Genomic DNA, 13,679 nt, shown 5'->3' with positions numbered 1-13,679 from the left:
TCGTTGCAAGGCCACAGCAGTCAGGGAATCCCACTGTTATATCAACGAAAGACTGATTCTAGGCCATCAGAAAGAACACCAACTCCATCACCATCATCAACCCTCTCTCAGTCCGCCCTGTCCACCGCTACTTCCACCATATGCAGCTCTCAAGTCCAGCTCACCCTCCCAGACACTATGAGTAGGTCAAGAAAGTACTCAGTCTTTCATCCGCGTACACTGGGTTTGAACACCCACATTGCCAAACTAATCTCGTTTGAGATGATGCCCTTTCGGTTGGTGGAAAGCACAGCTTTCCGCGAACTCATGGCCTATGCAGTACCATGCTATGACCTACCAAGTCGCCACTTCTTCTCTCGCAAAGCCATCCCAGCCCTCCACCATCATGTGAAAGACCGCATTGTCCATGCACTCAAGCAGTCAGTGAGTGGAAAGGTGCACCTCACAACTGATGCATGGTCCAGTCGGCATGGCCAGGGCCGTTACGTGTCCATCACTGCGCACTGGGTTAATGTGGTGGATGCAGGGTCCACAGGGGACAGCGGTGGTGGGACAGTGCTGCCTAGCCCACGGTCTAGGAAACAGTTGGCTGTAGGCTTTCGACCCTCCTCCTCCTCCTCCAGAAGCGACAGCTCGTCCACAGAGCGCAGTCGTACGAGCACTCCATCTGCAGCTGCCACTGTTGCACACGATGTGTCCCCCTATCGAGCAGCTAGTGGAAAGCGTCAGCAGGCTGTGTTGCAGATGATGTGTTTGGGCGACAGACACACCGCCGAGGTGCTGGCCGAGTACTTGAAGCGACAAACTGAGTCATGGCTGGGCAGTGTACATCTTGAGGCAGGCAAGGTAGTTAGTGATAACGGCCGTAATTTTGTGGCAGCCATAGCCCTTTCAAAACTCAGCCACATACCTTGCTTGGCTCACACCTTGAACCTGGTGGTGCAGTGCGTCCTCAAAAATTATCCGGAGTTAACAGCCCTGCTCCAGAAGGTGCGAAGACTGTGCGCGCACATCCGCTGGTCGCCTGTACACTCCGTTCGTATGCAGAAGCTGCAGCGATTGCTCCACCTTCCCAACCACCGCCTCATTATCGACATTGCAACAAGGTGGAACTCCACCCTGCACATGGTGGAGCGGCTGTGCGAGCAGAGGCAGGCCATAATGCATTTGTGGGAGGATACACAGCCAGGCACTTTGAGAGCAGACATGGAGTTGACAGGCGTGCAGTGGTCGAAGCTGAAAGACCTTTGTAAAGTCCTTCAGTGTTTTGAGGAATGCACACGGCTGGTAAGCGCAGACGACGCCATCCTAAGCATGAGCATCCCACTTATGCGTCTGCTCATGCAAACTTTGACGCACCTTAAGGAGCAGGCGTCTGCAGCCAATGTTGATGAGGAGGAAGAGGAGGAGGGAATCCTTGATGACATTCAGCCATTGTCTGCTCAGGGACCTCTCCTGGATGAGGTGGAGGAAGAAGAGGAGGAGGAGGAGGAGGATGATGGGGATGATTACTTAGGGGAGGAGGATGCATCTCATGGGGCAAGTGAAAATGTTGGCGTGGCAAGGTCTGGTACAGGGTTTGTGCGTGACTGGAGGGATGTGGATTTGCCTTAAAGTGCTCCTCCACCCAGCACTCGCAGTGCATCATTGACACCGGGAACATTGGCCCACATGTCAGATTATGCCTTGCGGATCCTAAAAAGGGACCCCCGCATTGCCAAAATGATGAACGATGACGACTACTGGTTGGCCAGCATCCTGGATCCACGCTATAAAGGCAAATTACAAAACATCATGCCACAGGAGAACCTTGACCTAATATTGGCTAATAAACAAGCAACTCTGGTAAATCGGTTGCTTGAGGCATTCCCAGCACACAGCAGCGGTGATGGTTCTCACACGAGCCGTACGGGCCGGGGGCAGCTTGGCAGAGGTGTTCGTGGTGCACACAGCAGAAGTGGCGTTGGAGACAGGGGTTTCATGACAATGCTGTGGACTGATTTTTCAAATACCGCTCACACAACTGGTAATACTGCATCGATGGAAAGTGACAGGAGACAGCAGTTGTCAACTATGGTTACAAACTACTTTTCCTCCCATATCGATGTTCTCCCACACAGGTCATTCCCCTTTGACTATTGGGCCGCTAAACTGGACACCTGGCCTGAATTGGCCCAATATGCCTTACAGGAGCTCGCTTGCCCAGCTGCAAGTGTGCTATCGGAAAGAGTCTTCAGTGCAGCTGGATCAATCCTGACAGAAAAAAGGACCCGTCTGTCAACCCAAAATGTGGATGATCTAACCTTCATTAAAATGAACCACGCATGGGTTTCCAAGGATTTTGTCCCACCTTCCCCTGATGACACATAGGGTGACACAAAAATGGCTTGCTTTGGTCCACCTCTTCCTGGTACTTCACCTATTTCGCCTTTTGCATCAGTTGAATGTCCAACATCAACATATGCCACTTTCTAAAACTCCCTAACTGTGCTGCCTCCCCCCCATGGCCGGGGTCACCACCTAGCGCACGACACCGTGCGAGTGCCGTTGCCCTGGACAGGTGGGTAGGCCGACTCTTGGGCGCGGGCACTGGCACAGGGTCCCTCATAGTGCAATCAAGTGTCTCTGACGGTGGTGGTGCACACCCGCCGTCAGACACACCGCTGTACTATGAGGGGACCAGTGCCAGTACCGACGCCCACGAGTGGGCCCCCCTTGCTTGGCCAGGGCCCCAGCATTTGCAATCTTTACCTCTCCCTGCTCCTCCGCTGTGTAATCTGGGCCGTCAAATCCATACTGTGCCTGACACCATCTGAGCCTGCCTCCTGATGTATAGACATATATTTTGAATGTGTACGCTATCCATACATGTTATCCGGGGATACGTTACCCCTTCTAAACTTTGTGCAATGACGTGCAATCCATACTGGGCCTAACACCGTCTGAGCCTGCCTCATGCTGTATAGACATATATTTTGAATGTGTACGCTATCCATACATGTTATCCAGGGATACGGTACCCTTTCTAACCTTTGTGCAATCACGTGCAATCCATACTGGGCCTAAGACCGTCTGAGCCTGCCTCATGCTGTATAGACATATATTTTGAATGTGTACGCTATCCATACATGTTATCCGGGGATACGGTACCCCTTCTAACCTTTGTGCAATGACGTGCAATCCATACTGGGCCTAACACCGTCTGAGCCTGCCTCATGCTGTATAGACATATATTTTGAATGTGTACGCTATCCATACATGTTATCCAGGGATACGGTCCCCTTTCTAACCTTTGTGCAATGACGTGCAATCCATACTGGGCCTAACACCGTCTGAGCCTGCCTCATGCTGTATAGACATATATTTTGAATGTGTACGCTATCCATACATGTTATCCTGGGATACGGTACCCCTTCTAACCTTTGTGCAATGACGTGCAATCCATACTGGGCCTAACACCGTCTGAGCCTGCCTCATGCTGTATAGACATATATTTTGAATGTGTACGCTATCCATACATGTTATCCGGGGATACGGTACCCCTTCTAACCTTTGTGCAATGACGTGCAATCCATACTGGGCCTAACACCGTCTGAGCCTGCCTCATGCTTTATAGACATATATTTTGAATGTGTACGCTATCCATACATGTTATCCAGGGATACGGTACCCTTTCTAACCTTTGTGCAATCACGTGCAATCCATACTGGGCGTGAGAACGGCTGGCGAGCTGTTAAGCAAGCTACAGCACCTGTCCAGACAAGTACAGGGATTCCCTAGCGAGGAGACTTATTTGATTGTTTTCTATGTTGGGACAGCAATTTTTGGGGAGCACTATACTATGGAGAATGATAGATGGGGCCCACCATACACTGGAACATTCCAAAGGTGGACATCAGACACTGGAGCAGCATTTACAGGGCCCATTATACACTAGAGCATTAGAAATGGGGCCCATTATGTTTGGAGCATTATTTGGGCCCATAAGACAGTGGAGCTTCATCCATGGGGACCAACATATACTGTAGCATTATGTGGAGCTCATCATATACTGTTTCAAACATTATATGGGACCAATGATTCTGTATGGAGAAATAGATGGGCCTCGTCATGAGATGTAAAAAGTGAGGTATTTTTCATTGTACTATACCGCTATTTCTCTGCCGTATCGGAGCATGATGAGTTGTGGTATGTGTTAAAGGGGCGCTCTTTCGCCCAGGGCACATGAAAACCTGCAGCCAGCCCTCCCCCCCCACAAATTTAGCCAAATAACCCCCATTTTTCAGTGCGTAACTTGTATTATGAAGTTAATTAAGGTTGACAAGCTTAAGTAAGAAGAATTGATGCTTTTGGCATTCAAATGGGCACTGTAGGTGTGTTTCCTGTCCTCCTCTCACTGCCGACTTTTATTCCCCATTGACTTACATTGGGTTTCGTGTTTCGGGACGACCCCAACTTTTCCCTATAATCGGACGATCTTGCTCGACCCGACTTTTGGAAAAGTCGGGTTTCACGAAACGAAACGCGACCCTAAAAAAGCAAAAGTCGCTCAACTCTAATCATCACTAAGGGTCAATATAATTGTAATTGTAATAGAATATATATACAAATACAGATTCCATTCCCAGGTCGCAACCCTGACGAGTTCTCCTTTACTTTGTCATGGAGGTTCATCAGGGGAATAAGAAAAAAAGAGAACCTTTGTCCAATTATATCGGAGGGAATTGAGACCCTATGAGCTACACATCTCTCTTTCATACATCTAGAATTTCATCCATATTTTATACTTTTCTACTCCACAAGAAAACAATAAAAACATTTTTTGTTCTTAAGCTAGAAAAGTGAAAGTTATATTTTATAGGGCTTTTCTTTTTCCTCTCATTGCCTAGCTCTATATTATGGGAACATTACACAGTTCCTATTGAAATTTCCGTGATGTAAATATATTACGGACATACATGCCAAGCGCTTATGTTCTCCAGAGTTGAAGCTCTTTGTAGCCATGCCCAGCTCTAGCTAATATTTTAGGGTCCGGAACATGGCTATTCTTTTATTACTAGTCAGCTCACATGTTTTTTCCATGTCAGAGAAAAAAAGAGAAAAGTTACACTGCACAGTAGCACAAATGGGTATCTACTAGAGTTGAGCGACTTTTGGTTTTTTAGGGTCGCGTTTCGTTTCGTGAAACCCGACTTTTCCAAAAGTCGGGTCGAGCAAGATCGTCCGATTATAGGGAAAAGTCGGGGTCGTCCCGAAACACGAAACCCAATGTAAGTCAATGGGGAATAAAAGTCGGCAGTGAGAGGAGGACAGGAAACACACCTACAGTGCCCATTTGAATGCCAAAAGCATCAATTCTTCTTACTTAAGCTTGTCAACCTTAATTAACTTCATAATACAAGTTACGCACTGAAAAATGGGGGTTATTTGGCTAAAGTTGTGGTGGGTAGGGCTGGCTCCAGGTTTTCATGTGCCCTGGGCGAAAGAGCGCCCCATTAACACATACCACAACTCATCATGCTCCGATACGGCAGAGAAATAGCGGTATAGTACAATGAAAAATACTTCACTTTTTACATCTCATGACGAGGCCCATCTATTTCTCCATACAGAATCATTGGTCCCATATAATGTTTGAAACAGTATATGATGAGCTCCACATAATGCTACGGTATATGTTGGTCCCCATGGATGAAGCTCCACTGTCTTATGGGCCCAAATAATGCTCCAAACATAATGGGCCTCACTTCTAATGCTCTAGTGTATAATGGGCCCTGTAAATGCTGCTCCAGTGTCTGATGTCCACCTTTGGAATGTTCCAGTGTATGGTGGGCCCCATCTATCATTCTCTAGAGTATAGTGCTCCCCAAAAATTGCTGTCCCAACATTGAAAACAATCAAATAAGTCTCCTCGCTAGGGAATCCCTGTACTAGTCTGGACTCCTCGTCGTCCCCATCTTCCATCTCACTGCACAGTGTTTCAACTTTGCAAGTGCTGTGATCCTGAGCAAGCGGGGGGGGGCCCACTCGTTGGCGACGGCACTGGCACAGGGCCCCTGATAGTACGGTGGTGTGTCTGATGGCGGGTGGGCCGAACCTGCACTTTCATCTGCAGCTTCCTCTTTGTCACCGTGTAAGATGGAACTGTATATGGGAAGGGTAACCTGAGTTTCATCAGGGTCAGATTCAGGCCATGTAGTGTGCGAGGGGAATGTAGTGGTCTGGGTCAATGTACCAGCAGATTCATCGAGCAGTGGCTGGGCATCAGTGCACTTGTGTCGCCCCCAGGAGTACTGTCGCCACAGTGGCATTACCTTCCTCCTAGGTAGTGTGATGTCATGCTTGGGAGCAACGAACGATCTCTCTAGCAGGTTAACTGATTGGACGGCGTTATTCCCACGAGTCATGACCCTCCAAACAGCGTTCATGAAGGCAAAGTGTTTGTTTTACGTGGGCAGTATGGTTGCAAAGCTGAACCTTAAAGGAATGTCCAGAAGGGCACCACCAGGAGTGGAGCCTACGGTTAAATTCGACTCCACCTGGGAAACCTCAACCATGCCAGCTACAGAACAGATGCACACATTGCAAGCTTAATTCCGTTAACGAACGAGACTCCGTCATGCCCCGCTGTCCGAGTCCGGCTTACTAGAGGGACACGTGAGGCTCTGGCACATGAGATTGGCCAATAACTGGTGTGTCATGCCATTACATGTCCGTGGCTGCATGTGCGCTACACTGAAAAGGCCAGCGTTTGTCGCTTACAGGTGCAGATAACCCGCTGAACAACGTTAGTGATGGGGATCACTGATGACAATTATTACCCGCGAACAATGATTTCCCAGTAAGTGCAGGTCAACCGCAGTTCCGGAATTAGGCCTAACCGTCATTCCTGAAAAAATGAAAAACTTACGTGTGCAAACCACAGGTGCTGTAGCTTGCTTAACAGCTCGCCAGCCGTTCTCACGCCCAGTATGGATTGCACGTGATTGCACAAAGGTTAGAAAGGGTACCGTATCCCCGGATAACATGTATGGATAGCGTACACATTCAAAATATATGTCTGTACATCAGGAGGCAGGCTCAGACGGTGTTAGGCCCAGTATGGATTGCACGTGATTGCACAAAGGTTACAAAGGGTACCGTATCCCCGGATAACATGTATGGATAGCGTACACATTCAAAATATATGTCTGTACATAAGGAGGCAGGCTCAGACGGTGTTAGGCCCAGTATGGATTGCACGTGATTGCACAAAGGTTAGAAAGGGTACCGTATCCCCGGATAACATGTATGGATAGCGTACACATTCAAAATATATGTCTGTACATCAGGAGGCAGGCTCAGACGGTGTCAGGCACAGTATGGATTGCACGTGATTGCACAAAGGTTAGAAAGGGTACCGTATCCCCGGATAACATGTATGGATAGCGTACACATTCAAAATATATGTCTGTACATCAGGAGGCAGGCTCAGACGGTGTCAGGCACAGTATGGATTTGACGGCCCAGATTACACAGCGGAGGAGCAGGGAGAGGTAAAGATTGCAAATGCTGGGGCCCTGCCCAAGCAAGGGGGGCCCACTCGTGGGCGTCGGTACTGGCACTGGGCCCCTCATAGTACGGCGGTGTGTCTGACGGCGGGTGTGCACCACCACCGTCAGAGACACTTGATTGCACTATGAGGGACCCTGTGCCAGTGCCCGCACCCAAGAGTCGGCCTACCCACCTGTCCAGGGCAACGGCACTCACACGGTGTCGTGCGCTAGGTGGTGACCCCGGCCATGGGGGGGGAGGCAGCACAGTTAGGGAGTTTTAGAAAGTGGCATATGTTGATGTTGGACATTCAGCTGATGCAAAAGGCGAAATAGGTGAAGTCCCAGGAAGAGGTGGACCAAAGCAAGCCATTTTTCTGTCACCCTATGTGTCATCAGGGGAAGGTGGGACAAAATCCTTGGAAACCCATGCATGGTTCATTTTAATGAAGGTTAGATCATCCACATTTTGGGTTGACAGACGGGTCCTTTTTTCTGTCAGGATTGATCCAGCTGCACTGAAGACTCTTTCCGATAGCACACTTGCAGCTGGGCAAGAGAGCTCCTGTAAGGCATATTGGGCCAATTCAGGCCATGTGTCCAGTTTAGCGGCCCAATAGTCAAAGGGGAATGACCTGTGTGGGAGAACATCGATATGGGAGGAAAAGTAGTTTGTAACCATAGTTGACAACTGCTGTCTCCTGTCACTTTCCATCGATGCAGTATTACCAGTTGTGTGAGCGGTATTTGAAAAATCAGTCCACAACATTGTCATGAAACCCCTGTCTCCAACGCCACTTCTGCTGTGTGCACCACGAACACCTCTGCCAAGCTGCCCCCGGCCCGTACGGCTCGTGTGAGAACCATCACCGCTGCTGTGTGCTGGGAATGCCTCAAGCAACCGATTTACCAGAGTTGCTTGTTTATTAGCCAATATTAGGTCAAGGTTCTCCTGTGGCATGATGTTTTGTAATTTGCGTTTATAGCGTGGATCCAGGATGCTGGCCAACCAGTAGTCGTCATCATTCATCATTTTGGCAATGCGTGGGTCCCTTTTTAGGATCTGCAAGGCATAATCTGACATGTGGGCCAATGTTCCCGGTGTCAATGATGCACTGCGAGTGCTGGTTGGAGGAGCACTTTCTGGCAAATCTACATCCCTCCAGTCACGCACAAACCCTGTACCAGACCTTGCCACGCCAACATTTTCACTTGCCCCACGAGATGCATCCTCCTCCCCTAAGTAATCATCCCCATCATCCTCCTCCTCCTCTTCTTCCTCCACCTCGTCCAGGAGAGGTCCCTGAGCAGACAATGGCTGAATGTCATCAAGGATTCCCTCCTCCTCTTCCTCCTCATCAACATTGGCTGCAGACGCCTGCTCCTTAAGGTGCGTCAAAGTTTGCATGAGCAGACGCATAAGTGGGATGCTCATGCTTAGGATGGCGTCGTCTGCGCTTACCAGCCGTGTGCATTCCTCAAAACACTGAAGGACTTTACAGAGGTCTTTCAGCTTCGACCACTGCACACCTGTCAACTCCATGTCTGCTCTCAAAGAGCCTGGCCGTGTATCCTCCCACAAATGCATTATGGCCTGCCTCTGCTCGCACAGCCGCTCCACCATGTGCAGGGTGGAGTTCCACCTTGTTGCAATGTCGATAATAAGGCGGTGGTTGGGAAGGTGGAGCAATCGCTGCAGCTTCTGCATATGAACGGAGTGTACAGGCGACCGGCGGATGTGCGCGCACAGTCTTCGCACCTTCTGGAGCAGGGCTGTTAACTCCGGATAATTTTTGAGGAAGCACTGCACCACCAGGTTCAAGGTGTGAGCCAAGCAAGGTATGTGGCTGAGTTTTGAAAGGGCTATGGTTGCCACAAAATTACGGCCGTTATCACTAACTACCTTGCCTGCCTCAAGATGTACACTGCCCAGCCATGACTCAGTTTGTCGCTTCAAGTACTCGGCCAGCACCTCGGCGGTGTGTCTGTTGCCCAAACACATCATCTGCAACACAGCCTGCTGACGCTTTCCACTAGCTGCTCGATAGGGGGACACATCGTGTGCAACAGTGGCAGCTGCAGATGGAGTGCTCGTACGACTGCGCTCTGTGGACGAGCTTTCGCTTCTGGAGGAGGAGGAGGAGGAGGGTCGAACGCCTACAGCCAACTGTTTCCTATACCGTGGGCTAGGCAGCACTGTCCCACCACCGCTGTCCCCTGTGGACCCTGCATCCACCACATTAACCCAGTGCGCAGTGATGGACACGTAACGCCCCTGGCCATGCCGACTGGACCATGCATCAGTTGTGAGGTGCACCTTTCCGCTCACTGACTGCTTGAGTGCATGGACAATGCGGTCTTTCACATGATGGTGGAGGGCTGGGATCGCTTTGCGAGAGAAGAAGTGGCGACTGGGTAGTCATAGTGTGGTACTGCATAGGCCATGAGTTCGCGGAAAGCGAGATTAGTTTGGCAATGTGGACGTTCAAACCCAATGAGAGACTGAGTACTTTCTTGACCTACTCATAGTGTCTGGGAGGGTGAGCTGGACTTGAGAGCTGCATATGGTGGAAGTAGCGGTGAACAGGGCGGACTGAGAGAGGGTTGATGATGGTGATGGAGTTGGTGTTCTTTCTGATGGCCTAGAATCAGTCTTTCGTTGATATAACAGTGGGATTCCCTGACTGCTGTGGCCTTGCAATGACACCTCAACATTTGCTGCTGTGCTAACCGGTGGGCTTACAGTGGGGGAAACAATGTAGCGTTGCTGACTACCTTCGTTGTGATCAGTTGCACATGTGGCACTTGAGGTTTGGAGTTGTGTCCATGCTTGCAAGTGCATGCTGGTTAAATGTCTAAGCATGCAACTGGTATTCAAATTTTTCAGATTTTTCCCTCGGCTAAAGGTCTTTGCGCACTTCTTACAGATAACCTTGGCCTGATCATGAGGATTTTGGTCAAAAAAGTGCCACACTGCACTCTTCCTACTTTGGCAGACATTTTGCGGCCTAGCACGCTGTGATCTTTTGACCCTCTGGACAAGCTGTCCAGCAACTCTTTTGATGTTTGGAACCTGTCTTTGAAGTGCTCCGGGCCTGCCAGATAACAGCTGTTGCGATGTAGATGTCTGCTGTGGATGCTCCTCATCTGAGCTATTGGAAGCAGCACCCTCTTCCCCCAATGGATGCCAATCTGGGTCAGCAACTGGGTCATCCATCACCTCCTCTTCTATGTCATGTGCACCTTCCTCTGTGTCACCGTGTATGGTGGTATAGTGTGCGGGAAGGGGCACCTGAGTCTCATCAGGGTCAGAATCTGGCTCTGTACACTGCGAGGACAATGTAGTGCTCTAAGTGAATGTACCAGCAGAATCATCCATCAGCAGCTGTGCATCAGTGCACTCCATGTCAGATTCATCTTGGCCTGGGTACTTCACCATTTGACTTGATAATCCAGGCATGGTATGTGAAAACAGCTCCATGGAGTAATCAGTAGTATGGCCTGCGTCATCCTTCAATCTTGGTTGGGGTGAAGGACACAAGGAAAGGTGTGGTTCATGAACATGAGCCTCCAATGATGACTCAGTGCTTTTACTTTTTACAACTGAAGAAGAGGAGGCGATAGAGCTGGAGGCTGAGTCAGCAATGTAAGACAAAACATTTTCCTGATGCTCTGGCTTTAAAAACGGTTTGCCAACTCCTAGAAAACTAAGCGTTCGAGGCCTTATGTAGCCAGACGATGACGCAGGCTCAATACCTCCTGCATTCGGTCCTATTTTGCTCTTGCCACTACCATCAGATCCACCACCAACACCATCATTACCAGCTGCCAACCCCCGCCCAATTCCGCGGCCTCTTCCACCAGCCTTCCTCATTTTTGGTAGAAATGTAGACAAAATCCAACAAACTATATAGTAATGTAAAACAAGGTACAAGGTGTCTATAGGACAGGGGAGATTTTGAATTTCTGCAGACACTTGTGGACACTGGACACTTTTGGATTGTGTGAGGCCCTCTGATATCTGAGCGCTATGTCACAGGCTCGATGGCACAGCTGTGACAAAAGTGACGAGAGGATAAGGGAGATTTTGAATTTCTGCAGACACTTGTGGACACTGGACACTTTTGGATTGTGTGAGGGCCACTGATATCTGAGCGCTATGTCACAGGCTCGATGGCACAGCTGTGACAAAAGTGACGAGAGGATATGGGAGATTTTGAATTTCTGCAGACACTTGTGGACACTGGACACTTTTGGATTGTGTGAGGCCCACTGATATCTGAGCGCTATGTGACAGGCTCGATGGCACAGCTGTGACCAAAGTGACTAGAGGATAAGGGAGATTTTGAATTTCTGCAGACACTTGTGGACACTGGACACTTTTGGATTGTGTGAGGCCCAATGAATATCTGAGCGCTATGTGACAGGCTCCATGGCACAGCTGTGACCAAAGTGACTAGAGGATACAGGAGATTTTGAATTTCTGCACACACTTGTGGACACTGGACACTTTTGGATTGTGTGAGGCCCAATGAATATCTGAGCGCTATGTGACAGGCTCGATGGCACAGCTGTGACAAAAGTGACGAGAGGATAAGGGAGATTTTGAATTTCTGCAGACACTTGTGGACACTGGACACTTTTGGATTGTGTGAGGGCCACTGATATCTGAGCGCTATGTCACAGGCTCGATGGCACAGCTGTGACAAAAGTGACGAGAGGATAAGGGAGATTTTGAATTTCTGCACACACTTGTGGACACTGGACACTTTTGGATTGTGTGAGGCCCAATGAATATCTGAGCGCTATGTGACAGGCTCGATGGCACAGCTGTGACCAAAGTGACTAGAGGATAAGGGAGATTTTGAATTTCTGCAGACACTTGTGGACACTGGACACTTTTGGATTGTGTGAGGCCCACTGATATCTGAGCGCTATGTCACAGGCTCGATGGCACAGCTGTGACAAAAGTGACGAGAGAATAAGGGAGATTTTGAATTACTGCACACACTTGTGGACACTGGACACTTTTGGATTGTGTGAGTCCCAATGAATATCTGAGCGCTATGTGACAGGCTCGATGGCACAGCTGTGACCAAAGTGACTAGAGGATAAGGGAGATTTTAAATTTCTGCAGACACTTGTGGACACTTTTGGATTGTGTGAGGCCCAATGAATATCTGAGCGCTATGTGACAGGCTCGATGGCACAGCTGTGACCAAAGTGACTAGAGGATAAGGGAGATTTTGAATTTCTGCAGACTCTTGTGGACACTGGACACTTTTGGATTGTGTGAGGCCCACTGACATCTAAGCGCTATGTGACAGGCTCGATGGCACAGCTGTGACCAAAGTGACTAGAGGATAGGGGAGATTTTGAATTTCTGCAGACACTTGTGGACACTGGACACTTTTGGATTGTGTGAGGCCCAATGAATATCTGAGCGCTATGTGACAGGCTCGATGGCACAGCTGTGACCAAAGTGACTAGAGGATAAAGGAGATTTTGAATTTCTGCACACACTTGTGGACACTGGACACTTTTGGATTGTGTGAGGCCCAATGAATATCTGAGCGCTATGTGAAAGGCTCGATGGCACAGCTGTGACAAAAGTGACGAGAGGATAAGGGAGATTTTGAATTTCTGCAGACACTTGTGGACACTGGACACTTTTGGATTGTGTGAGGCCCACTGATATCTGAGCGCTATGTCACAGGCTCGATGGCACAGCTGTGACAAAAATGACGAGAGGATAAGGGAGATTTTGAATTTCTGCACACACTTGTGGACACTGGACACTTTTGGATTGTGTGAGGCCCAATGAATATCTGAGCGCTATGTGACAGGCTCGATGGCACAGCTGTGACCAAAGTGACGAGAGGATAAGGGAGATTTTGAATTTCTGCAGACACTTGTGGACACTGGACACTTTTGGATTGTGTGAAGCCCACTGATATCTGAGCGCTATGTCACAGGCTCGATGGCACAGCTGTGACAAAAGTGACGAGAGGATAAGGGAGATTTTGAATTTCTGCACACACTTGTGGACACTGGACACTTTTGGATTGTGTGAGGCCCAATGAATATCTGAGCGCTATGTGACAGGCTCGATGGCACAACTGTGACCAAAGTGACTAGATGATAAGG

Source organism: Dendrobates tinctorius, unplaced genomic scaffold (assembly GCF_039654945.1).
Source record: "Dendrobates tinctorius isolate UK_male_01 unplaced genomic scaffold, ASM3965494v1 ptg000007l, whole genome shotgun sequence".
Classification (NCBI taxonomy): Eukaryota; Metazoa; Chordata; class Amphibia; order Anura; family Dendrobatidae; genus Dendrobates; species Dendrobates tinctorius.
This window is presented reverse-complemented; position numbering follows the sequence as displayed.